The 26679-nt window shown below is 38.1% G+C and overlaps 1 protein-coding gene across 14 annotated transcripts in view; it reads left to right on the top strand.

Annotated features, from left to right (window-relative positions):
• The window catches only part of ERC2 (ELKS/RAB6-interacting/CAST family member 2), a 557034-nt gene that overhangs the window by 16822 nt on the left and 513533 nt on the right, over nt 1–26679 (top strand). For 4 of the 14 annotated variants that reach the window (XM_075432858.1, XM_075432853.1, XM_075432864.1 and 1 more), the window contains exon 1: nt 9592–9934. The exons of 1 other annotated variant lie outside the window; for it this stretch is intronic. The gene's annotated coding sequence lies outside the window, so the exon portion shown is untranslated. Of the gene's footprint in view, nt 1–513; nt 624–9591; nt 9935–26679 lie in introns of those variants that run through there. 9 more of the 14 variants (XM_075432861.1, XM_075432866.1, XM_075432868.1 and 6 more) reach the window with 3 other exon arrangements.

The raw sequence follows: 26679 nt of genomic DNA on the forward strand, positions 1-26679 counted from the left end.
CTTACATTCCTGAGTACCTGCTGCTATGCCAAACTAAATCCTTTTTAAGCCTGATCTTCTTTCTTCACTGCTATTCCTTATAATACATTATACCATATATATACATAATACCATAATCTCTGCTCTGCAACAAGAGCACAGATGTAAAGAGCTATTTCACTCAACTAATATAACGCAAACTATTATAAATGAAATAATTGTCAGCTTCCAAAATACTTTATTTTCTCATTATGCTCCTGTGTTCCTATCTTTTTTCTCATTAAAGACAACAAAGTAGTTTTGCTCAGATTCCCTTTTATTTCTAGATTAACCCTTCTGTCTGTCAAGCACAGGCCATAGTGCTGTTTAGGATCCTAAAACTGCAACTGTACTTAAACACCAAAAACATGAATCCAATTAGCTGCATGAAAGAAGCAGGCAAAATATGTCCCATGAGATAAGGTTTGCGCAGAGAGGGAATATGTTTTCTTAGACCAATTGCTGTAGCTGTAAAATATTTCTACTCCTTTTCAGATGTACTCCTCCTCTCAGCTGCCAGGTCAAGGTATTAAAAAAAAGGAATGCAGGAAATAAATCTATATTTTGGAAAATCCGAAGTACATTTAAATAAGGAGCAGAGAAATGTAAGTACATATAAATAAGAAGCAGAGAAATGTTATAAAAAATGCTGCTGTTGTAACTACTGCCTCCTCTTTTATCCCAATATCTCCCTGGTTCTTCCATTCATATTGAAGATGGTCATACACAGTTTTCATACAACACTAGTAGCACAGTCTGCTCAGAGATCAAGAAATCATGCTCTGTATCGTAGTCTGATCTTTCATGGTTTATAGAAATCTTTTTAATTGAGCTATACTTCAGTGATTAATTCATTTATCCTCCCCTTCACAGCAGCTGCTGCTGCTGTAACATATGGTTTGCCTGTCTGCCTTTTGCTATACATATTTGCTTTCCAGTTCCCCTGAAGATTTCAGAATGAATTCAGTACTGCATGGCAAAATACTCCTTTATCCCAACATGAAATATCTCATGATTTATAGTGTATAGTTCGCTTGTATATAGGTGTTTTACACCCTGAAGGAGTGAGAAATGGTTTTGGTACAATAGAATTAAGCTATGTATGTGAGGTTTTCCATTGCTTTTCTCTTAGCTTCTCTACGACTGATATATTTATAGAAACTTTGCATAGATATTTCTTACTCTAGCTAGTGATTTTGCTAAAGGATTTTACCAGCAGTTTTATTTGTTTCTATGACCTGATTATTCTGGGAGTTCTGAATCTGCTCCTCAACATTTCTACATGGCTTCAGTACTGATGATGGTTTTCTTCTGCTTTTTTTCACATCTGCCAAAAGAATACTGTGCTACTCAGTTCTAATGGATTGACAGGAGCGTACATGTTTCTTCATTCTTAAAGGTGACGGAAGGATAGACGAACAGCTGTTTATAGGCTTCATGTTTGCTTCCTATGTTTTGAGGTTTCTGTCATCTTTCAGCAGCTTCAAATAAGTTTTCTTCCTAAGATTAAGTCTTAAAGAAGAAAAAGTATGTGGAAATTAAACTTACTGGTATGTTTAGTCCATAACCACAGCTGGATGGAAACAAAACTATTAGTTATTTCCACTCAACTTTATAGTTTGATGTTTTCCTGGTTTTTTCCTTTGTTTTTTTTTCTCTTTGACTCCCCCAGTAAAGTCAATTAAACAATGAGAAAGCCCACAAAAATGGAAAAAGATTAGGCATAGTCGTAGATATAGATTTTTTCCCTCTAAACAATACTTTATCAGGTGATAACAGAAAAAAAAAAACAAACTTGAATTTGCAAAAACTATGTTATGAGAGCCACGTTCTCCCTCATTGCACAGTCACACCTCAGGCATATTCAGGCTTGCAAATTGCATATGCTGAGATTTGCAGTCCACTAGAAATAGATGTTCCAGACTGACAAGGAGGAATTCCTGTATATTCGCAGCTGTTTTATACCTATTTGTAGGGAAATGTTATATAATGTCAAGCTGACAATTACAAAACTTTTATCCCTCTCTATTTTAACTCATGAGTCCTCTCCTTTTTTCTTTTTTCTATATAGCTTAATAAAGAAATAAAAAGTCATCAGTTCAATTTAATTTAGACCTCCATTATTGTTATATATGTAAATTCTTCTGTTACAAGATGCGGTTGTGTTTCCATTACTGAAATCGCAAATTGCTTTTAGTCAGAAAGATAATCAACAACCTATACTAGTGGAACAGGATGTAAAAGTAAGATTGGAGCAATGAAGAAAGCAGAAGCTGTTGGTGGAGGAATGCAAAAAAAGACAATGCCAAATTGATCCCCGGATCTAAATGCCCCTAACTAAGGAAGACACTTCATCTGCAGTCAGCAACACTGAAGCAGGCATTTTTTAAGGAGCATGTCAGGTTCTGAGGAGAACTTATTCATTAGGTGCTTTTGTAGACAGAGGAAAATAATGTCTTCAGAATCAACCAGATAGAAAGAATTTCACCTACAATTACATTTATGCTAGTAAATTATAAAGGTTCAGGAAGCACAGGAACATAACTGTTGAATTGTTAGAACAGTATCTATTATGTTTTGGACTAGACAAACTCCCTCTCTCCCAGTTCTCGGGCATGTTTTGGGAGTTTGCATAAATTTGAATATGTTCCCAATAGGAAATCTACATGGGAGTATCCTATTTTTGGGAACTGAGAAAGTCTAGCAGCACAAATGCAGATAATTATAAGCCATTTCCTTTTCATGCCAGAGGGTGGTTCTGGATAAATTTAATGAAATGTGCTAGCATACATGTAGTTTACAGGGCTGATTCTAAATGGTAAAAATGAGGAAAAAAAATGAGAAAAAGACCATTATATCTTTTGAGTTCTATAATTGGTAAGATAAGTGGACATAACCACTTGAAGCTAGATCCTCTGGTGACCAAGTTTTACCCAAATGTGGGAGTAGTCCTGATATTTCATAAAGTCAGGGTAGTAGATGACTGTCGTAGAAATACTGATAGATATTTAATTACGGCAACATTAAAGGATACTTTCAAGCCTATATTTAACCTTTGTTCAATTTTAAAGACCAGAACAAAAATGAAGTATTCAGAATGGTATGTGCCAGTAGTTATTCTGTGTTACAGCACTGACAAGAATCTCAGTGACAAAAGTGAAATCCAATGGTTATGAGATCTTTTTATAAATTATCACTGAAATACAAAGAAAATGGGACAGTGAAGTTAAGACTACTTCAGTGAAGGCTATAGAGTATATGACAACTGCCCAGTTACTGAAATGTAGGATTCCTTAAGATCTGGCCTTAGGTTCTACACGAAGCAAAAAATATATTGATACAGCTAGAAATCTAACATTCTTGTGTTCTCTAGATTTTTTTTTACATAGTATAACTTTGTGTATAACAAATAATTTTAAAATTAATTTTAAAAGAATGTTGGGATGGCACAAAATGTTCCGTAGCAACAATCATGAACCATGAAAGCCGGAAAAGTGATGTTTTAGCTATAAAGTCAAACATAGTATTGCAATTTTATTCTTAAAGTTTCTGGGACTTTGTAGTGAAGTTGAAGATTGAGAGAACCTAATCCTTTGTATAATCATTTTTCACTGGGGAACTTGTGGAGGGTTTTTTTGTGTTTTCATGCAAAAATACCAAGGAGGAATACTAGTATATGTGTAAATGCACCTATAAAAACACCTTGTAAATTGTCTACGGTAATACGTAAAATAAATCAAACTTAATACCCCACAAATGTTTACTTTGTGTAATCCTATGGAGTATTATGAAATGGATGTAAATTGTTACAGTAGTTCTATAAATCCTCTTCAGCATGTCTATATAGAGTAACAGGTGTAAAGACTATCAAATCCTCTTGTTATAAATGTAACAGTTGTGTGAACCTAATGCCTTCTATGTAATGTCAGTTATTAGCTGATAGCTAGCATTAGTGTGAGCTGGACTGGGCACCCATGGCCAGGCATCTAATACTTCTTGCTATTCTGTTGGACATGCGGTTCCTCAACAGAGCTCACAACTAGTACAAAAGTAGCGAAGCATCTGCAGGTTCATTGTCGGTCTGATACTCCTGATACTCTACTACTTTGTATATATCCACTTCTGGTTTTGCAGCAGTCATACAAGGCTACTGTTTATCACTCTTTTCATTTCATTCCTTAATTTATTCGATCTAGTGGGGAAGCTATTCATTGTAGAAATTTGATTCCATTTTGGGACTACTCTTGTGGATCAAGTTTCTAGCTCCACCAAGCTTAAGCAGTTTGGTTCCTGCCCAATTCCTTCCATCATGTGAATGTGATAAAGGCAGTAACGCAGGCTTCAGTACCCAGCTGTTTAAAATTAGAGGAAATCATCTTGCCAGTAAAAGATTCTCTCACTGAGCAACTGCCCTGTAGCTCTGCTGAGGAAAGATCCTGATCTTGTATGTACCTGCCAACTTCACTGTAGGGGTTAAGATTGTAAGTAGGGAAGGAGCTCTCAGTTCCCTCCAATTGGAGAATTGAGAGGGGAACCTCACTTGCCTGCAGATGAAGTGTCTCATGTTGATGCTTGTGAGTAAAAATTTTAGTACCTAGACTTACTTTTTAGGAATAAGGTAGGCATTTAAAAGCTTAGGCCTTACTGAAAAGTGAGTTGGGCTTTAGCTCTGAATTGTCTAAACTGATTTTGAAAAATTAACCACTATGTAGGAGTTTACTAGTCAGTGCTCATTTAGCAGCAGCTGTAGTATAGTCACATGTACAATAGTGGTAGCAGTAATACTGTGCTTTCAGAAAACGGATCCAACCAGGTAAATAAAGAACTACTGATAAAATTTTGGATCTTCCAAAATTAAGCCTAATTCAAGATATATTAAGCTAGATTTACTAAATAGTGTTAAGGGCCACTGGAGTTTGAATTTTGCTAAAAAATTGTTTAGGTATCTGAAATACACTGTACAGTTGATGTAAAGGCCTGTTAATAGCACTATTTTGAGATGTAGCAGCTGAAGAACTTCTGTGAGCTGTGTGTTTTTATTATTAAATAATTTTGCTATTTTTGCTCTATTTGCAAGAAAGAAATTAACAGCACATGCCAGACTAGCTTTATTTCTATCCTGAATAGATAAGCAGTGCAGTACATAATAAATCGCTTAAATTATGTAGTTACAAAAAGAACATACTTTCCTTGTTTTTGGATAATACATTATAATGAATTCCACAACAGCATATTGTGTGTTCATGTATCTCCAAGTAACATTTTTCTATCCTCTGTAAAGCATGTGTTACTGTAAGATTAAAAATATATAAATTATATTAAAGATTTTGAAAACCAAGACAGCAGACTTTGATTGGTGATCTGTCATGAGGAAAGTAAAGAAGGACAGTAACATCTGGTGGAAGCTATTTTATGATTTAGTTTGACAGGTATCTGTAGGTGGATATCTGAACTGATAAAGCGGAAACAGGGCAGCCTATAAATTATTGACTGACAGATGCAACACGTACATGTACTAGACTAATAGGACCTCATTCGAAAATCAACAGAAAAACTTCATTTTGTTTTAACTATTTTGTTTGTTTAGAGGTTTCTTTTTGCTTGGTTTGGGTCAAGTGCACATCCCAAGTCTGATCACCATATCATGGTAAATGCAACTCTTTCCCCTGAACCATCAGTGTAAATCATACAGAATTCAGGGGTGTTTTTTTTCCAGAGATATCAATGTACTCCATGTGCAAATAATTTTCTTGCACAGTTCCATTAACTTTCTTCTTTCTGGACATTACCAGTTGAGAAGAACTTGCACTATGAAAGTAACTTTCTCATTTGATCCTTGCTGGGAGTCAGGTATTGATAGGAGTAAAGAGCACCAACATCCATCATGACTTACTTTTCAAACAAATAAATATATTGCTTAAAACCTTTCTTTGAATATTATTTAAACAATGTATCTCAGCAGTATCTTGTAATAGTGACTTCTTCTGGACAATTATAAGTAACTCGAGAAGTGCTTGTGAATGGAATAAACAGTTAAATTTTATCAAGGAGATTGCTGTCATGTTTATTTGCTTTTTAGTCCAACATAGGGTAAGCAGAATTACTGATTCCATTTCTTGATAATAGTCTAATCTAGCATTATCTTATGTATTTCTGGTTTTTACCATCAAAACACAGGGCCTGACCTGCATGATCATCTCTTCTTTCTGCTTCAGAAGCTCCCATGCTTCTTGCAATTTTCACTTTTGTGTTGTTTCTATTTGCTGTATTTTTGTCAGAAAATTATTCAGTTTTTAATATATCAATGTAATACCAGAATTTTTTTTTTTTACAATTTTTAACTTTTAATTTTTAGTTAAAAAAAGTAGACTGTTATGTCATGTTCTTGACTTGTCTTCTGTAACAGGAAATGAAAGCTGAAAGCAACTGTGCCACTAGGGAAGCACAGATGAATACGTCAGGGCCAAGTTCAATGGAATAAAACTAAAATGCATTTTTGTCAGTTTTTAAAGCTTGCTTGCTGTAGTTGCTTGCTTTCAATTATGCAGCAGCAGTGACTGGGCTCCATTTCTATTCGTATTTCTGTTTTTAAGAAATGAAGCTCTAAACAGCATACATCTTCACCAAAATATGAAAAGGAGCTAGCTGCTGCTGAACTGTTATTACCACAGGTGAGAACACAGCTGGGGAGGATCAAGGGAGGCAGAGGAACAGAAGACTATCAGTAACATTACATGTTTTCAAATGTTATTTTGAATTATTTATACATAGAATAACTAAACAGAAAAATTATAATAAGAGTGTGCTTTACACTTTCCTGTTTCCAAAATCAATATAGCCTAGGCTGAGGAAAATCTATAGTTCACATGTACTTTAATTGTTTAGGGTCTACCTTACTTTCATTTAAACAAAAAAGAATTTTGTCATTAATTTCAGTGGGTTTTCACAGCTCCTGATGTATAATATAAGCAAGAAGAACTATGAATATACTGCATTTTAAAGGCAGAAATCTTTTCAGAAAACAATTTAAGAAAACAAACAGAAGTATGCTATCTGAAGGTAGAAACTGTTGAAAAATGCAAACCTTAGGTATAGCATCACGTGGCACATACTATAAACACTGGTTTAAGTTTTACAGCAGACTGCTTCCCTTTAATAGCTGGCTGAAAGATGCCTCTAGTATTGGATGAATCATAAGTTATGAATCGGAACCTCTTATAACAAAAACAAAAGAAAAAGTGCTAGTTTACGCATATGATATGGCTTTCTTCTTTTTATGCTTAGTGGTGCCCACCTGAATCATGACAGCAAAGACAACACTGGTGTTCCTGTGGTTAGACCGAAATGAGAACTTTCATCAGCTGCAAAGAAGTCAGTTTTGAGTACATACTACTGTTGTTACCCTACTATTTGGTTCTGGATTCCAGCATTGTCTTGAAAGTAAGGAATGAGTATTATTGAAGGGTTTGGATTATGTGACCCTGAGGTTGTTTGCATGGATGTTGTTTCTATTAACACAATAAATAGAATAGCTAAAAATTCTGATCCTCCCCCCCTTAATTTGAATTGCACATTTTTCTAACAACTCTTTTTTTTAATACAATTCGGCAAATTTTTTTTTTTTTTTCCACAAAGCTCTACACCAAATGGTCTTGTCCATAGTGGGTATATTCTGTTCTTTGGCACTAGTGATACTGACAGTCACTCTGCAGATGGTATACTGCTCCAAGACGGTCTATGATTAAATCTGTTACAAACTTTATTGAATGATACCAAGCTTAATTCCTTGCAATATTGTTGCAACTTTGTGTTAACTCTGTGGTGTCTGCCCACAATGATTATTCCATGGAAAGCAGATTCTTAGGCTACTTGGTCTTCTGTCAGAATGATCCTGGCTTTTGCAGGCTATCACAAGGCCGGTAACCTTTGCCAGTGAATGAGTCACAAAAAGATAAAGCAGAACCTGATGCTCCTGCCTTTTCATACAGAAAGGGATGGCGCGATACGTTGTTTAAAAAACTGTCAGCAGCTGACACCACTTCGAACAAAAGTCCTGTCATCATTAACAGTACTGAGATAGAATTGGTATTAGCAATACTGAGACAGATCTGTAATATATTCTTATTGCACATGGAATCCAAATTAAGCACTAAACTTCTCAAAATGGACACTTCTTGTGCTTTGAAGCATTCAGTGTATTGCCCCACATTTTATAGTGTGTATCTAATTTTCTTACAGATGCAGACTTGCTAAGTTTTCAAGAGTACTTTCTGTTTGCTTTTCAGATCAAGTGAAATTTGTATACAAAACCATGTCCCTTCTTGTCAATTTCTCCAGCAACAGATTTTCTCTGTCTGTGATTTCTGTGGCTCTGTAACTATTTTAACAGAAATGTCTTCAAGTAAATATGCAGGTTTGAAAAGCAATTGAAGTTTGAATTTTAATCGTGGTTTGTCCCATTACTTTGAACTCAGAAAAAATATTTGCCCCACATTGTAATTATAGCTGAGGTAGACAGATGTAGCAAGAGTATGTCCCTTTCTTGGGCAAATAAAAACTGCTATACTTCTACTGTGAATTGTATTCTAGCATTGTTTTGAATATTTGCATCTCTGAATAAATATTCATGACAGCAAATCATTTCAACTGTCTTTGGATAATTCAAATACAGCAATGAAGGGATTATGTTAGTTTTAAACATGATTGATTGAAATCAATTTCATTTGATGTAGTTTTTAATAGTAATTCCATAAAAACTGTTGTTATCAATAACGCTTAATAGTGGCATGCATAGGTGCATATGTGGACAAGAGATGAATAAAACAGATCGCAGTAAAACAACTACAGATCTGAAGTGATTCTTAAAAAACATTGTTACAGCAACAAGGTTGCTCTTGGCAGATGAAATGCATTTGTGAAATTGTATGTAGGGTAAGGTATGCAGCTGCACTGAAGCTAAGGACTGACAGTTGTAATTGTATAAAAAAGAAAATAAAGGTAATAAAAAAATTTGAGAAGAGGGAAAAATAGATGCAGAAAAACCCTTCATTTCTTATGATGAGAAGTCTGATATTTGTAGATGTTTCCCTCACTCCCCTTGATACAAAACTAAATCTCAGGAGTAGTTTTGAATACAGTTTACAGTTTCCTGATGAAAAAAGCTTTCTGGCTTCTCATAGCAGCTAATCTGCTTTTTTTTTAAAAAAAAAAAAGAACAAAAACACAACAAATATGGATGTTGTCTTAATTATTTTTACACTTAAGGCAAACCACAGATTTAGATTTTTTTTTTCCCCCACACTGTGTATGTGTGCACGTACAGTAGTGGATTTTAGATACAGTGTTCTTAAGCACCTGGCTTTGAACATTTTTGGCCTTCAGCGAACAGAAACAAGAAAGCAATTTTGCCTCTGCAGTTTTACTCAAACTTAGGTGTATTTTTAGGCTATTTCACAATGAGTAACACACTTTCCTTTCAGACGTTTACCGGTTGGGGACTGGAACCCACGGGTTTGCAACGAATGGACAAATGCTCTGAGAAACCCAGGGGCTTGCAGTACGTGTGCTGCTGCTGCCGCCGCTGCCAGAGCGCTTGCTGCTGCCCCCGGCGGCAGGCCGCTCGGCGCTGGTGGAGCCCCAGCTCCTCGGGAATGCTGGGAATGTTGAGTCAGGGACTGGCAGCCCAGCCAGCCAGGCTCGCAGCTGACTGAGGGAGACTCGCTGAGGGACAGAGAGAAGGACAGGAGCACACAAGGCTCCCCCGACTGCAGCAGGTTCCCTCTCTTCCTCCCCGCGGAGGTGTTCGGCTGCTCTGGCTCTCCCTGCTGCCTCCTTCCTCCGCGCCACTGAGATGTCAGCTAAGCGTGATGTTGTAAAATCCACGCGAGGACGAAAGGCAGATGCAATCATTTGAAAGGTGAGAAGCTTAAATAAGAATATGGCTGTAATACATGGCTGCAAATTTATTGTGATTGAGGAAATGGCTATATATTGCTTTCTGCAGCTGTCTGGTAGCTGAAACTGGACATGAATTTGCAGAACAGGCTTTTTATATTGCTTTAGAAATACATTGCAATAAATGGGACCAAGTGCACATCTTATTCTGGTAACAGAGTGCCTCTCCCTACAGAATCGTCAACCAGAAACCTCTCTTGCAATTTCTATTAAAAGCAGCCATAGGAGCCTCATTTTTTGTGTCCAGTGTTTAAAAATATTATTGTTGTTGTTGAAGTTTTCTAGAATAGAATTGATGAGCCTTGGAAATTCCTAGCGTTATACCTAAATACTGGATAATGTTTGGTGTTTTGAAAATCGTGTCAGGAAAAATGTGAGATTTCTGTTCCTTTCAAGTGGCTGGCAAATGGAAACCAGAAACTAACATGGTATTACTGTGCAGTTATATAAATAATTAATACTTACTGGGGTCTCTCATTTATGATGCTGTGTGATTTTTTTTTTTTTTTTTTTAAGCGATCCTTTTAGGTTGGACAAGAGTGATGCATGTGATAAAATCCATGCATACATTCATCAAGGATACACGTATGTTTTTCTGAGAGCACTACAGTAGTAATGTGATGAAGAAGGAATATATATACATTTTTTTTGTTATTAGTGTGTGATTTGATTTCTAGGTGGCTACCTGCTAAGCCTTGTGATGGATGGATGGGAATCTACTCCCTTAGCGGCGAATTGCTTTTTCCTTTTTGATGGACACACCAACCAACCACTTGCATTAGCAGTTACAAGCTCGTTGCAAATAAGCACAGCCAGTAAGTGCAGTCGAGAGGAGGGCAAAACCTACTTGTCAGGGTTAGTTTTCTGCTTGGCTTTTTAAATCAGTGGTTTCACTTAACTATTTGTTTGTTTGGGATTTGTTTTTATTTCCGATTTCCGTGCCCCCGCGCCCCAGGTGCATGTTCAGGGCGGCCAGCTCGTACGCAAGCCCTCCCCGGCAGCTCCGCCGAGAGCAGGCCCTTCTCCGGCTCCCTCCTTCTTCGAAAGGCGGGGAATGGGGGAAGGTGTGTTCCCCCCCCCCCCCCCCCCCCCCGTCGCTTCTCCGCTCTCACTTCATTTCCCTGTGGCGAAGCGAGGACGGGAAAGATCCTCCGTGTCGTGCCTGCCCCCACCCCGCCAGCTCCCTGGCCGCCCTGCTGTGAGGGAAGATGCTGTGGAGATCCGTTACCGCCCCCCTTCCGCCTCGGGAAAGCGCAGAACTCCACAGCGTGGGTTCAGCCGCTTCCCAGGGCGCGGGGACAGACCTCCTGCGGCCCCACGGTCGGCCGTTTTCCAGTCCCAGGAGCAGGGGGCACTTGGGACTGTCCTCCCAGCCTCACTTCTCGTCAGCGAGGGGTGAGCGAGCCCGACCGCCTTCCCGGCCCAGCTCCTCCCGCAGACGGCTGTGTTGAAGCAGCGCGTCCACACCCCACCTGCATCCCTACAGGGACCCCCAAGGCAAACCCTCTGCAAGGGGCATTTCCTGGAATTCTCCTAACAGAAAGGACATACACTCCCCCCGCCCCACTACTGCTGTCGCTGCTCGAGCGAAGGGCACCCTCTATCTACCTCGGCGTGGGCCGTGCCAGCCGCCCGCGAAAAGGAGGAAAGCGGGCAGGCACGGTTGTCTCTGGCACTCGCTGCGAGCGGGAAGGCAGCGCCGCCCCGCGCCTCCTCTCCCTCCTCGGCGGGAGGGGCGGGAACGTCCCAGGGCCCTTAGCTACGAGCGGGCCGCGGCTGGCGCGCGCCTCCCGCCGCTGGCGGAGCGCGAGGGACGTTGTGGCGCTCTCCACAGGCGCGCGCGCGGGCCTCGCAGGGGCAAGGTTCCTTCAGCGCCCGCTTCTCCTCAGTGCCCCGCGATTGCTGCGTGGGGTCCGGCAGCCTGCCAGCTTGCTTTGCTGCTAGTGCTGGCTGGTATTTTCGTTGCTTGTTCTGTGGAAGAGCGAAGGCTCTTGTAGCCCCCGTCCCTTCGTGGTCCCATCTGCTTGAGCAGTCCGTTTTCTGATTTCTTCCTTTCCCTGAATATGAAGAGGAAAAGGTGCTTTTCTAGGGTCTATTTTTGCATGCAGGGAGTATGTAATGGTAAGTTTCCCTAGTTCCCTAAAGGAATATGTTTCTGTGGGAAAAGCTTTGGTAGTTTCTTGATGTAAGAAACTTACAGCCTGGGTCTTCCCTTCAGGGGTGACTGGATTAAGGGGGGTGTGTGTGTGTGTGTGTGTGTGTGAAAATATCTCTTTCCACATCTCTTCAGTGCTTTAACAGAAACCTTTCTATAATTGTTTGAAAGCTCCACATAAAACAGTTTTCAAAGGCATCAGGGTGAGTTAGCAATTTCACTTTTCCAAGAGGAAACTGGGGAGTGGAGGACTGACTTTCCATCCTCTGAGTGAAGGGAACATGATTTCTTCTTCCAAAGGATTGATAAGGGCAGTCCCAGAGATTTATGGCTTCACAGCTCAGATTGAAACTAGTTGTGTAAACTGTGGAGAAACTCTGTGCTGTATCTCTCACAAGTGCACCCAGGGTGGGGCAGTTCTTCCAGTTAAAGAACTGAGAGACTTGTTATTTGTTGTTTTTTCTATTGCTAGTTAATTTGTACTATGTCTTCAAACAGACATTTTCTTTTATCACCACTAAAATTTCAAATGCAAGGGGAAGGAGATAATGTTTTGCTAGTGAAAGAGAAAGCGAGTATGTGGACTGTCCTCCTTGGCATTCCCTCACACAGGCCATTTGTTTACTTGAGAGAGTAGATGGTAAAAATCCTGACTCCAGAAAACAGTTGAAGTAAATAATTTTGAAGGGTGGTGCTGAGGATTGAAATGTTGTTTCTGTGCAGGAGAAGGTGTGTTTAGATGGGTTTGGAGGAGACTTGGCTGCCATTATCTTTAAATAGCTCCTATTTTAATGCTGCTCAGTTTGTGGGGTACCTAGGCTGATACGCTGTTTTCCTGAGTGTGGAAGATTATACTGTAGTATTTTCCTTCCTCACGTGATTATTGAGATCACATGCTTTGACTTGCTAATTGTGTGGGGTTTTTTCTTCCTATACTGTGAAGATGGGTTTATGAATAGAAAATGGCTTCTGTCTTGAGCTAAGCTCCATCCCTTTTTCCGGTATGTAGAGGATTCAGTTTCCCTCCTTCCCGAGCATGAAGGAGAAAGTTGGCAGGCAGAGGCATCTGTTCTTTCCCGTCCTCCTGTGCAAAATGGAGTTCCTTGCCTTAGAAATTGTGTGTCTCTGGTCTTCCTGAGCATTGACCTCCTTTTACTTTCTGTTAGTGTTTGAATGCCTTATTGTGCCTTTGGAGGAGACCCATCTCACCACCTCTTGTATTCTGTAGATGGTTCGTCAGCTCCCCTAACCTGCTGGTAGTCTAATTCTGATGAATGGTAGTGTAAGATAGATATATAGAGAGATATATATATATCTATAGTGTATATCAGCGAATCACAGAATGGGAGGGGTTGGAAGGGACCTCTGTGGGTCATCTAGTCCAACCCTCCTGCCGAAGCAGGGTCACCTACAGCACGCTGCAGAGGACCACGTCCAGGCGGGTCTTGAATATCTCCAGAGAAGGAGAGTCCACAACCTCCCTGGGCAGCTTGTTCCAGTGCTCTGTCACCCTCAGAGGGAAGAAGTTCTTCCTCATGTTCAGACGGAACTTCCTCTGCTTCAGTTTGTGCCCATTGCCCCTTGTCCTGTCGCTGGGCACCACTGAAATGAGTCTGGCCCCATCCTCCTGACTCCCACCCTGAAGATATTTGTAAGCATTTATTAGGTCCCCTCGCAGCCTTCTCTTCTTCAGGCTGAACAAGCCCAGCTCCCTCAGCCTCTCCTTGTGGGAGAGATGCTCCAGTCCCCTCATTATCCTCATAGCTCTCCGCTGGACTCTTTCCAGTAGCTCTTCGTCTTTTTTGAAATGGGGAGCCCAGAACTGGACAGAGTACTCCAGATGAGGCCTCACCAGGGCAGTGTAGAGGGGAAGGAGAACCTCCCTCGACCTGCTGGCCACACTCCTCCTAATGCACCCCAGGATGCCATTGGCCTTCTTGGCAGCAAGGGCACACTGCTGGCTCATGGTCAACCTGTCATCCACCAGGACACCCAGGTCCCTCTCCACAGAGCTGCTCTCCAGCAGGTCCGCCCCAAGCCTGTACTGATGCATGGGGTTGTTCCTCCCCAGGTGCAGGACCCTGCATTTGCCTTTGTTGAACCTCTGATGAGGTTCCTCTCTGCCCAACTTTCCAGCCTGTCCAGGTCACGCTGAATGGCAGCACAGCCTGCTGGTCTATCTACCACACCTCCCAGTTTGGTGTCATATATATATCTATATATACTATAAGATATATATATCTATATACATATATAGTGTAAGATATTATATATCTATACTATTCGCCCCTTCTATCTTTTGCCCGCTCTGAAGGCTCTCAAAAGGTGGCAAGGGAAGTGGTGGCCCATATTCTTAGCAGCCAAATATCGAGTGAGCACCTTCAGCCATCTTAATGTCAAATTTACCTGATATTTAGAGAGTTAGCTACTCAGCATGCATGTTTTTGTAAAAGAATGCTCAAGGTGATTTTCTTGCTTTAGAAAGATGATGCTTGCAGACCTTTCAAGGATGACTAACAGAAGAGTGGGTTGTTCACCCCTCAAAAAGCGTGAGGCAACCAGCCTGTGTATCGCTTCCAAAGAAAACATGTGTTCCCCCACCTGTATCTCTTATGGTGTTTATTATATTTTTATCCACTATGATGCATTTGTTATCTTCTCAGTTTAGTTTATAAAATGCCTGGGATTTATATGGAGACTGTCAGTCAGATCCACCTTAGGAAATATTATTGCAATACAGGCTCGTTTTTTTGTAATGTGACTGCTCTTTTACTTGTGAGATTATATTTGTTTTCTTCAGTTTTAGGATTGCTTTAAAATATTTTTTAGTTTAAGTTTTAGTTTTTGAGTGATTATATATGTACTTAGCAATTACAAGGTTTGCTCAGCTTACTTATTTTGCAGCATTAATACTAGCTGATATTTTCTACAAAGTCCTGGATAAAGGGCAAGAGTTACTTTAAAGCAAAACGAGATTATAATTTCTTTTTGAGGATCATAGTTGATCAGGGGAAAGCTCAGAAACAAAATTCTCTAAATGAACTGAACAGTGCTTTTTCTTCTGTGTAATACTTAGAAGAAAATGCAAAGGCAGATTAGCAGAAACATCAGTTAAATCTTTTTCTGGAGCACTTGACTTTTTAAACTGGTCACTTTTTTTTTTTTTTTTTTTTTTTTTTACATAATGCTTTGTATAAGGAAACAAAGTGGGATAGATTTGTGTTGGTTTGTTACTGCTTGTAGGTAAGGTGCATTCCATTCTGTCCCCTTCTCCTCCCCAGTTATTTGCTTGGAGACTGGACCCCACAAATAGTCCACAAACAAGGAAGTTTATAAGCATAGATATCCAATGTTTGTTTGTATAAGAAAATGCACGTCTGATGAATTGACATTGGTAGTGTAGTATTTGTGTTGTTGCTTTCTTGGCTGCTGATCCCAGGGAGTTCTTATGATTCATTTAGTGATAGCAGCTGTTGAAATGCTCAGCTTTCAAATATCTTAAATAGCCAGATTTTGTTTTGGAGTAGTTATAACAATTGGGAACACCAACCTCATCTGCTTGCTGAGACAGTCTGTCAGATGCTGAGCTCTGACACAGGAGAGAACAGTAGCAAAGATGCTTTAGTGCTTCTCTGGATAAGACTCTGTTACTGTCATACCATTTTTGTTCACAGAAACGTGGAATTCCTTCATGATATTAGAAGTGTAGACTTAGAGATGAACGGTTTACATATTTTGAAAGTTGTATATCACTACGGTCTCTTTAATTTGTAAGGAGAGCGATGAGGGAGAACTGTAGTGTCAGAATTTCTATTCTTTTAGGATGGCAGATGGAATGTGTCTAAGTATTTGAGGTGTACTTCAGAGTTTCAAGTTGTGATTGGATGTGTGGAAGCCTTTGACATTTTGGATGTTTAGCAAAGCCGAAGCTTTTCTGAGGCGTTTTAAGATTAGGTTTTTGGGAGGGGATATCAGGTTTCTAGACTATCTTAAAAACTCATTCTTACAGACGGGCATTTGGTGGAAATTCTTCAGACTAGTTATCATATGGCTTCTTTAATGACCAATGCACTTTTTATTTATTTATTTGAAGTATCCCACTTTCAACAAATACTTTTTTTCTAAGCTTGCTGCTTGTCATGCATATTATCCTATCTGTCTAACAGAAGTCACAGTGGAGATACAGAATCTAGCAGCTGAAGTCTACAGAAATGGAAAATTGTGAGAGATTTATTTTAGAGTTAAATCACTGTAAAAAATGCCTCAAACTGTGGGAAATGCCATGGAACAGTGAAAGGAGTAAAAATATCAGTGAAAGATAAATGGTATAGGCACATGTGAAAACTGTGTGCTGTAGTTAATGGGATAACTGTGGAGCTGAGGTGGGAAGTCGCTGAAGAAAGCAATGTCTGTAATGACTGCCTAGCTGGATATAATGTGCAATTTATTTCTAAGAAAGTGAAAGAAAAGTAACAAAAGTCTCTGCTGTTCCTGAATTTAGTCCAACAGATCACATATTGCACAGACCATTGGTAGCATGTGGGACAGTTTCCCTCCAAGTAAATAGCTTGGATCACTTGGCATGAATGCTGATTTACTGGCCATACTGTTCTACTGACGTTGAGAGGCTAAGAGAATACACCTTGGTGATGTTGTTCCAATTCCTAATGGAGATTTACTGTGTCCGTACTTGTGGCTACACTATTTGGCATGCATTTGGATTTTCTTACTGCAAAAATAACAAATCGAATGGACTTCGAGACAACAGTAGTTGAACTCTCAGGAACTGATTTATCCTTGTCAAGTATATGTTGAATCCTGTTGTAGATTGTGCTGATGTTTCTTCAGCGTTCCGTATTGTTAACTAAGCACTTTTCACGGTCAGTAAAATTAATTTATAGGTAATATGCTGAGATACATATTTCATTATGTCTGTGGTATGTGCAATGTCTGAATAATATTTTTATGAAACAGCATAGGTGTATGTTATTTCTGTGATGGAGTGGACTTTAACTTAAGAAGTTTTCTGTAGCGCATTCTTTTCTCAAAATATATTGTTGTTGAAATACAGTTCTTACCACTTATGTTCTTTGAACAATTCAGATTAGTGGACAAAAGGTTAAGCATAGTTGTTCTTTTTGTTGATTGATGTCAAATAATACTGCAAAAAATGGATACTCTCAGGTGCTTCTCTGGAAGACAGTTTTCTGTGTAAAGCATGTTTATTTTTTGATGGCTAAGTATTGGCAGTCATCATGTACCTTGGTTTTCATTTATATATCTTTTTTACAGACCTTGTTTGAAATCTGCTCAGGCAATTTGTTTTTCCTTAAGGAAAGCAGTTACAATAACATCTGTCATCAATGTCCAATGATCACATGAGATACCTGTAACAGCTTACAAATTTTACTTGTGAATTGGCATGATTATTCTTAGCCAACATGGGTTCAGTGTCAGCCCAAAGGTGGAAGATTGGGTTGTGCTATGAAGTTGTTAGTGACCAAAAACCAAATGGTTGGGAAGCTCTTTTCCACCTTTTCTGTGAGTAAATAAATAAACAGGTAATTCTAGAACTGCAGTGCCTTCTGATGGTTCCAGGGTGCTGATTCTATGCTGAATTGAGAGGTAATCTACTGAATGGCTTGCATCATTTAAAGAGCCTGTAAGTTCCTTGGAGAACTTTAATCTAATGTGGCTGAGGCACAGCCAGTTTCTTTTTTTGGCATGATCCTAGAACATGTGCATACCCTTATTTATATCTTAGTCAAATGTAATTTGAGTATCTATATTACTACCCTCAAATGCAAGAAAAGTGAAATGCATAATGGGTATTTAAGCTTGCTAAATTGAAAATATCCCAATATTTAAGTATTCTAAGAAAATGCTGAAAGTTACACGGACATTCCTAATAGCTGATCCTATGACTATCCGGTCATTTTCTTATGAGAATGGAAGCTTTGTAGCAAAAAAGAAAAATATAGCTTTATGCTCTAAATATATAAGCCGATGTTTAATAACATTCATGTGAGTAGCCTTAGTGAATACAATTGAAAATACTCCATTGTGTAGAAGTATCACTGATTATTTCTAAGATAGATTTACAAGTTTTGAATGCATATTAAAATGAAAAGTATTGCATTAATGTAAATGACAGGATATTCTTAAACATACCTAATATGAAAATAGACAAATTTACAGGTCCAATTATAAATTCAGTCAATTTCCTTTTACATTATTTTCAGTTCCTAGGTTTTATTCCTCAAACAAATAATTACAATCTTTGATGTATGTTTGATATGTGTATGTGTTATCAGGTAAACAGCCTTATGTTTCAAAGGCTGTAGGTATGAATGTTGACAATATAGGTGTTTGCTGTTGCATGAACATGTGTAACAAGTTTTTTCATCTTCTACCTTTGTGGCATATTTGAAAGACATTGATTATTTTGGCATTATCAAAACATTCCTGATGCATCAGAAGTGTGACTTTTCCTATTCTACACATAACTTGTAATGAAATATTTGTTTAATATCATATTTTTCTTCTGTCACTCCTGCATGTGTAACTGACTATTCTGTGTCTTTTATTGTTAATCTGTTATAACCTTATATTACATATAGCAACAGGAAAGACAGAGAATAGGTGTCACACAATGTTTACAAAAGCTTTCAGTTTGAAGCAATGTCTTTAGTATAAACACATATATAAAAACATTAAACCCATATTTTTATAAAGCATGATTTTGTGAACGTCTTATTTGTATTGTATTTGAAGGCTGAGTATGATCTTTTCAATACCTGAATTCTAAGAGCTCTTTCTGCAAGATGTAATACATCACAGCAGCTCACTGTATGGGTTCCTCGTTCCCAAATTTTTGGAGTGATCCTTAACCTATATTCCCTTCTTGCATGATGATACAACAGTTGATGTAGCAAACTTCTGCAGTAATAGTTGTTTTCGTGTTTCTTACTCTTACAATGGGCTTTGTTAGTCCAGAGTATGCAAATGGAAAAAAATAAATGTACACAATTATTCTGTGAGAAGAATTAAGGTTTCTGTCAGAATCACAACTCAGTGTCATTAGCATGCATACAATTTAATTAAAATTAGATTCTTACATCTCTCACATTTGATTGAAGAATTTGGACCATAGTTTGCTTTGTCAAGGCTTTAGTTTTCATTGCTCATAAACAAGGCAGAAGAAATGTGGACTAGATGAGAAGTTAGCAATATGAAGTTGCAAATGTGAATCAGCCTACTTGCTTCGCTTTTTATTGTGTACAACTTGGACGCTCCATGAGCAAGGCAACTGAGATTGCAGCTAAGAAAAATCTTGGCTATTTAAATAATAATATAGATATATTATTTTTTACCTAATTTTTTATTAGTTTTCTTTGTGCTGCTATTTTCTTTACATCTTGAATTTCCACTTTTATAATTACTTTTAAGCTGAACTATGTCATCATTTGATTCTTTACATATGTTTATAATGAAATATATGTCTAGTATGAAAACAATCTTAATATGTCTGGAACGGTCTCTTGTGTCCCTCTTGGAGTTAGAGGTACTCTGTAAAGAAGCTTTAAAAATGAGGCTTTTGTCATTATTAAGTATAGATAATAACTCACGTATTGCTTAAGAGGGGAAGGAAGGTGGCGTTTGTTGCCATTTTAAATTTAGAAATAATAGAAAGAACAAGACTGGTCTTCCAGTTTTAGCTAGAAAATTTTCAGGTTGTCTTAGATAATGCTTATTTTTAAGCTGTAACTTCTCAATTGGAATAGGAGGGTAATTCATTCTATAACAAAGGCAGTATTTCTGTAAACTGTTAAATACTCATTCAAGTTAGGTAAATTTTGGCAAACACAAAGCAAAATTGTGCTGCTCATTAAGCACAGTTGTTAAGTTGTCCTGAAAAATGGTGTATACTTCTACATTTCAATATTTTTCCCGGAAGGAGACCATTTTAGTAAAAATTTAAGACATTTAATTTTTTAATTGTTGTTTAGTGGTCATTAAACTAAAAATACTGTTTGTCTGGCTACCAGGTGCCCTAGAATAATTCTCCACAAAAGACTGGAGTTCATAAATGCAGGCTTGCATTGATAAATGAGATTTCTTATTGAGAAAGAAATAAGAGGCAAGTGATTTAACAATTGCAGGATGGAAGACGCAATGAATACAGACTAGGATACAGAATTAAGCACACAAAAGGCACCTGCATACCTGTAAAGACTAAATTTTAGGAATTCTTTGGAAAGACAAAAGCTTGCCAAGCCTTTAGAAGTATCCGTGTTTCCTGAGAAAGTCATTATGGTGCAGGAAAGTTGAGAAGACTGAAAAACTGGAAGAGATGCAGACAGTGTTTTGGAATATATGTGTTTCTATCCCGTATTACTTGTGACTTTCACACACTGGCTGCACACCACCACCACCACCCCCCCCCCCCCACGCCCCCCCCGCGAGTCCTGGTGTTAAAAGTTGCAGTGAGAGCGAAACAAGGAGACAGTATGAACTTTGATCAGTTAAAACTGAGGTATTTTACCCTGCATCTCTGAAACATTACTTTTAACAATACTGTTAACGCTGGTGCTTAATATTTTAAACAAAGATGATGCTGAGCATCCCTGCTTCTGTTGATTGACCATTAAATTAGAATAAACTTGGATGGTGGTATATAGTCTGCATTAGAAGATAATTTTTTGTGCAGGCTGTACTTGGTTTTGCTTGCCTAGAATTAGCAGATACACTGCCCTATAGCTTTTTATAAAGATACGGTGTGTTTTCTGGCAAAACCAATGAAAATTAGATGTCATAATTCTGCAATTTCTTGGCTGTAGAAGCCTTTTTTTTTAGTGATATATCTTTGGGTCTTTAATATTTGACACAACGTAAGAAAAATAAAATAGAAAATCTTAAATTACTTACCTTCCTTAAGCATCTTGGAAAGCCCAGGGAGGCTTTCTTTTGTCACAGGCAGGAATGTGGGAAAGAATTCTTTTACTGGAAGTTAGAGATAAAAAGTTAAGAATTAGTGTTTCAACAACAAATAGAGAGACCTAACTTAAAATTTACAGAGTAATGGCGGTGTCAGTTGATGAAGTTTAAATATTACTTTTATTTAAATCCCATTTCTAATTAATATGCTGATTTAAAAGTGTTTTAAAACAATTACAATGTCTCTAGCCTTGCTAATAAAGAGGAAAAAGTGCATTAATAAAATGTATCTCTACTTATTTTAAAACTGTCAAACTTGTATAAAAGAGAATTTAAAAGGTATTGTTCACTCTTCACTTAAATATACTTAAGAGTATATTGTATATACTTAAGTAGTCAATCCTGATGATTCAGTCAGAACTGCTTGTTTTTTCAAGACTTTTAATACTGCATTTCTGAGCAAATATATCTGTTGCTGAAGTTTTCTGATCAGGTGGTAAGTATTAATTGCTGTCACTGCACCTGACAACATTAGAATACCTGACAACTTTATTTTCCATGTATGTTTTTAGGTGTATATTCAGCAGCCATTCTTTCTCCTTCATATACTATTTCTTTTGTATGAAATAGAAATGAAAGGCAGACAGGTGTGATGAATTATTCCTGTGAGATGGTAAGTGGCAGTGCTTTCATTTAGCATTGATGGGAGTTCTGGGACATCACCAACTCAAGGTCACAACATCAACGAGCAAGACCAAAACAGACTTTGAAACTAACTTTATACACAGCTGCATATGTACTATTTTTGTAACTAACTTCAAGAGACGGTAAATAATGCTTATTGACAAGTAAAAATAAATTTATTGTGAAGACTACAGTAGAACTTACATTTACATTAGAAATGCAGATTCAGGACACTCTAAAGAACCTAAATGAAGATGATGTTGCTTTTAATGTTGTCATGTATATTTTGTTTTTCAAATTTATAAGGAATAGTAGAGTAATGGGAAGAAACGGGTGATTTTCTTAGGATTAAAAATTGTGTGTGGGGAAATAAGTAATTTGATTGGTCTGATAGTGAGAAGTAGGAAAAAAGAACACTTTGCACTTTTAATAAAAACAATGCAGGCTTGTACTAACCCCATATGAGCCAACATTTTGTATGTTATCTTTTTGTTACTTTATTAAAATAAGACATGCTGTGCTGCTCAGATTAATGAAGAAAGGAAGCATACTGTACAATAGATTTTGGTTCTTTGTATCTAGTTTGCGTCAGTTTATGGATTTTTTTTTTTTTTTAAATCAACACAAAAAAAAAACATGCAAAGAAAAGAGTATTCTTTCTTATGAGGATATGTTGAGCTACTGTTAAAGCAGTCAAAAAACAAGGTAAACCAACAGAATATGCCAGAAATATTTCTGGCTCTTGGTTGCTGCTTTAAATATACAAGCATACCTGGACTTCTGCATATGGTGATGGATTTTGTTGTGATAAGAGTATTTAAATGATTCCTTTATTTAAAAAAAATCCTTACTGTTTGCCAGGACATGTGTTTATGGGTCAGAACTTTCTCTGTGAGTCTCCTTCCTTTTGTGGTGTCTCAAAATAGAGGAAAGATGAGTCCTGGTGGAGAATATGGGAGTGTTATCCTCTACATCATCTCTTATTTCTTCTATTTTGTTGATTTTGGTTTATATTTGGGGAGCTGCATAGTTCTAAACAGTTTTAGACAGTTTGGAAGCCATTGAGTATTTTAAAAATCAGATTGATAATTTCTCCACTTAGCTGTCACTATGTGTTATTTCAGGAGGATAGCTATAAGGAAGGAGTTCCCTTAAAGCTTTCGGGAGTATTGCAAATGTTTGAGCTCTTGGCTGAACGTTAACATTGCCAAGTAGTTGTGCAAAGCTATTAAGTATTTGGCTGATACCCATACTTACTGCTGACTAGGTGATTCTGGCTAGAGGAGGAGATGCAAAAACGCTAAATCGGCACTAAGCTTTCTAAGCATAATTGTCAGGTTTCTTCCCTCAGCTTCACCCCCCCCGCCCCGTGTTTTGGCGCCTGTTGTGGCGTCACAATGTCTGCCTGTGAAGATGGTGTAAATGTGAGGTATATTTACAGAAAGTCAGAAAGTAGCTCGATGTTCAAATACTGGTGATCAGTTAATGATACGGAAACAGTATGCTGACCCTTAACGAAACTAATAGTGTGCCCTAGTCTGAGTTTTAAAGCAAACAAACAAACAAAAGACCCCAGCAAGAAACCACCAACCCAAAATCTGACCCCACAAAAAACAGGAGAAGGAAGAAATCAAGTCTCTATCCTTCACTAAAAATGTTTGGCTGCTGTTAGTAATATGAAGAATGATTTCTATATGGTTAAGATGATAATTTAGGGTTAGTAGTCAATGCACTTCCTGAGCATAGTCTGAATATTTGCTTATATTGAGTTTTCTGTCATGGGAATGTATAATGAGGAAACATTTGCTACATTTTGTTTTCTCTGGCCCTATATCTAGTTACTGAAATTTTTCTACATTTCTTGGTGTTTTCCGGCATAGTGTGATTTGATATTTTTTTTCAATAAAATTGTTGAATATGCTGTGGAATTAGCCAGTGTGCTGTCTAGCACCTGCTTGCTAGTGAAACCTTCACGTGAAACTGGTGAGAACTCTGTATACACTGTGGTTACATACAGCATTGGTAGCAAAGTTCAAACTGTTACCTTTTTTAATGGTTTGGAATATCTGATCTGAGACTGCTGGGCTGCTTAAGCCCAAACATTTTACAGGAGAGACATGGAATGTAACAACATATCGTGATTTTTCTGAACTGAATGAAGGAGGAATTTAATAATTTCATTAAAATTTATTCAGACACCACAGGCATTTGTCTGGCAAAACCTAGTTTCCATTTTTTTCTGAGCCGTCGTGATTCACAGAGCTCAGGAAACAGGCAGAGTAACCTTGACTCTGTTCTGAGGCTACAATGCCTTTACACAATTTTTTTTTTTAATTATTATGGAAGGACTGATAGACCCAATGCAGAAAATTCTTACTTGCTTTGAACTTGGTGACCCTGATTTGTTTAAATAGTGCAATAAAATTAGTTGTTGGGTTTTTTCTGGGGGGGTGGTGGTAAGAGTGTGTAACCAGTGAAAACCAGAAATTATGGGGTTCTGTGAAGACAGTATTTCAAGGAAACTGTGTAATTATGTAAAGTGTAGAAGTAATGCATTTGGTTACTGAACTGAGTGAGACAGACTTTCCATTAGCATCATATTAGAATCCTGCGTTTTAAGCCTCTATAAAAATAGATAGTTACAAGGCAAATAAAATGCAGTGTCAGAGACTTAAGTGATAGGGATAATGTGAACCCATGATGTTATTTTCTGCAGAGTGCGAATGATAAGGAGAGGCAGAAATGTGGAAAATAACTTAGGCTTAAGTTAGAACAGCCATCAGGAAGTATTTTAGCATGGGATAGACTATTTCTTATTTGCTGGGATTTTCAAGGCTGATGAGAACATGCTGGGGAGATGCGTCCTGTCCGCCCCTGCTACGAGAATGCATGCTTAATTTTCTGAACGCTTTTGTACAGTTTTGTTTGCAATGCAAAATATTAAAGCCACAATTATAGTGGTTAGTTTTTAAGGCATACATTATGCACATTAAAAGTATTTTTAAAGAAAGAAAGTATTGAGACAAGTAAAAAGCATCTAGTTTTTCTAATACTATTAAGCTGTTTTTGGAAACCTTTTATGGGAAGATGCATGCAGTACGTCTGCAGTCTGTCGCAGACCAAACTGAATGAGTATGAATGAATTTTTGTTTCATAGAAGTTTTTAGGGGGATATGATCTTGTACTGGAGCTCCTTTGTGCTTGCTGCTGCAACATCTACAGCTTCTGGGCTCCTTTCAAGAGGGAGGGTTGGTCTCCTTTAGTTGTGGGTATGCAGTTCTTGTCTATATAGCTCTCCCATCTTCTCCATGATATGTGAGTTTCTTATGTTGCCACTTGATTCTATTTATCTTTCTCTCCACCCTTTGCATTATGGTGCATAAGGATTATGTTTTAGTTCAGCAAAACCATCCTTGGAATTTTGGGTGAAAAATGATTGCTTTAATAATTTTTGTCTGCCCCATAAACTGAAATAGCAAAATCAATTCAGTTTTCAAGACAGAGTCATCTATATCTCACCTGCCTACTCTGAAATTAAACTAGAATAGCTCTGTGTCAGCAGGTTCTGTGAGAAGATGGGAGATCTCTCTTTCTCTTCAGGGCAGTAGATGATGATCTGTATGGCAACTGTGGAGGCCACGAGGCTGATACTGCCTCTTCATGCCTCGAATTCCTTATGTGTTGAGACACAAAGTGAATCTTCCTGAAGCTAGGAAGGCTCTGTGTATAAGCAGTAAAGGGTAGAAAATGATCTAGGTGCCTTTTTCACCTCTTCCATGAAGCAGTGGTGTAAGACTTCTACCGTGTCTGAGAATTTTTCACAGCCATAAAGGAAGGCTCAAGGTGTTTATGCTTAAGATGTATATGCTTCCAAAAAGTACACTTTCACATGCTTTCCTATTTCCAAGGTGTTTTATTTCTCTTTTCCTGTTGCTTTTGGAATTTTCACAGACATATGAATGTTACAATGCTAAATAAGTATGCGAACATTATTATTGAAGTACAGAAGTCCAGAAAGAAGTTCGCCTCCCTGTACCTGAGGGACGATGGTTCCCTTTTTCAGTAGGGCTCAATGGTAAGAATTGGAGTGCTAGCAAGAGAAGTGTTCTCTGCTTTGAGATGAGAACTTCTCAGAAATTCACACGAGTAGAGAAAAGAAGACAGACTACAACTAGTAAACTCTGAAAAGCAAAACAAATACCTAAAATACATATCAGAGACATAAACAAAAGGCTAAGTAGGATATTAAGTGACTCAAAGGGAGAAGGAAGAATTAGTTATTTATCAGACTGTTGCAATAGAAAGGAAAAACACTATTGGGGTGAGATAGGGTATCCTATACCTATATTTTTGCGAATCTACAAATCTGCACCAACCTCCTCCACCTGGACATGTATCAGGTCTGCTGTCTCTAAAAATATTTGATTGTGTCCAGTTTAAATTGTTCAGGATCTGCCATGAGCCAGTGGAAGGAAAATGATCTTAAGCTCTGATCTCAGGTGAGATACTCTTTGAAGGAGCTACAAAACTTTTTCAGGAAACTAGAAATATACAAGGATGGATTTCTCACAGTTCATTACGTGGTATTATTTGGCCAGAGGATGGCTGGCACTTGAGAATTAGGATAGGCAATTGCATTGCCCCCAGTGACCATGAGAAATGGTTTTTGTTGATCAATGCATTGAAGCTGAGATGGCAGAAAAATCGGACCAGGTGTTTTTGTGGAACAAGCTGTGGGTCATCTCTTGAATGCAGGATGACAACTGAAAAGGGGGGCAGATTAGGATACCTGTGATAAAATGTCAAAATTTGAAAATGCTAATCAGCAAGTTTGATCTGATTCCTTTAAATCTGTGTGCCTTGGGGCTGAATTCTGGAAATTTTAAAGAGGTTTTCGTGGCTCAAGAAGCTGGATCAGGTTTTTGCCTCTA

Source organism: Opisthocomus hoazin, chromosome 11 (genome assembly GCF_030867145.1).
Source record: "Opisthocomus hoazin isolate bOpiHoa1 chromosome 11, bOpiHoa1.hap1, whole genome shotgun sequence".
In the NCBI taxonomy this organism is placed as follows: Eukaryota; Metazoa; Chordata; class Aves; order Opisthocomiformes; family Opisthocomidae; genus Opisthocomus; species Opisthocomus hoazin.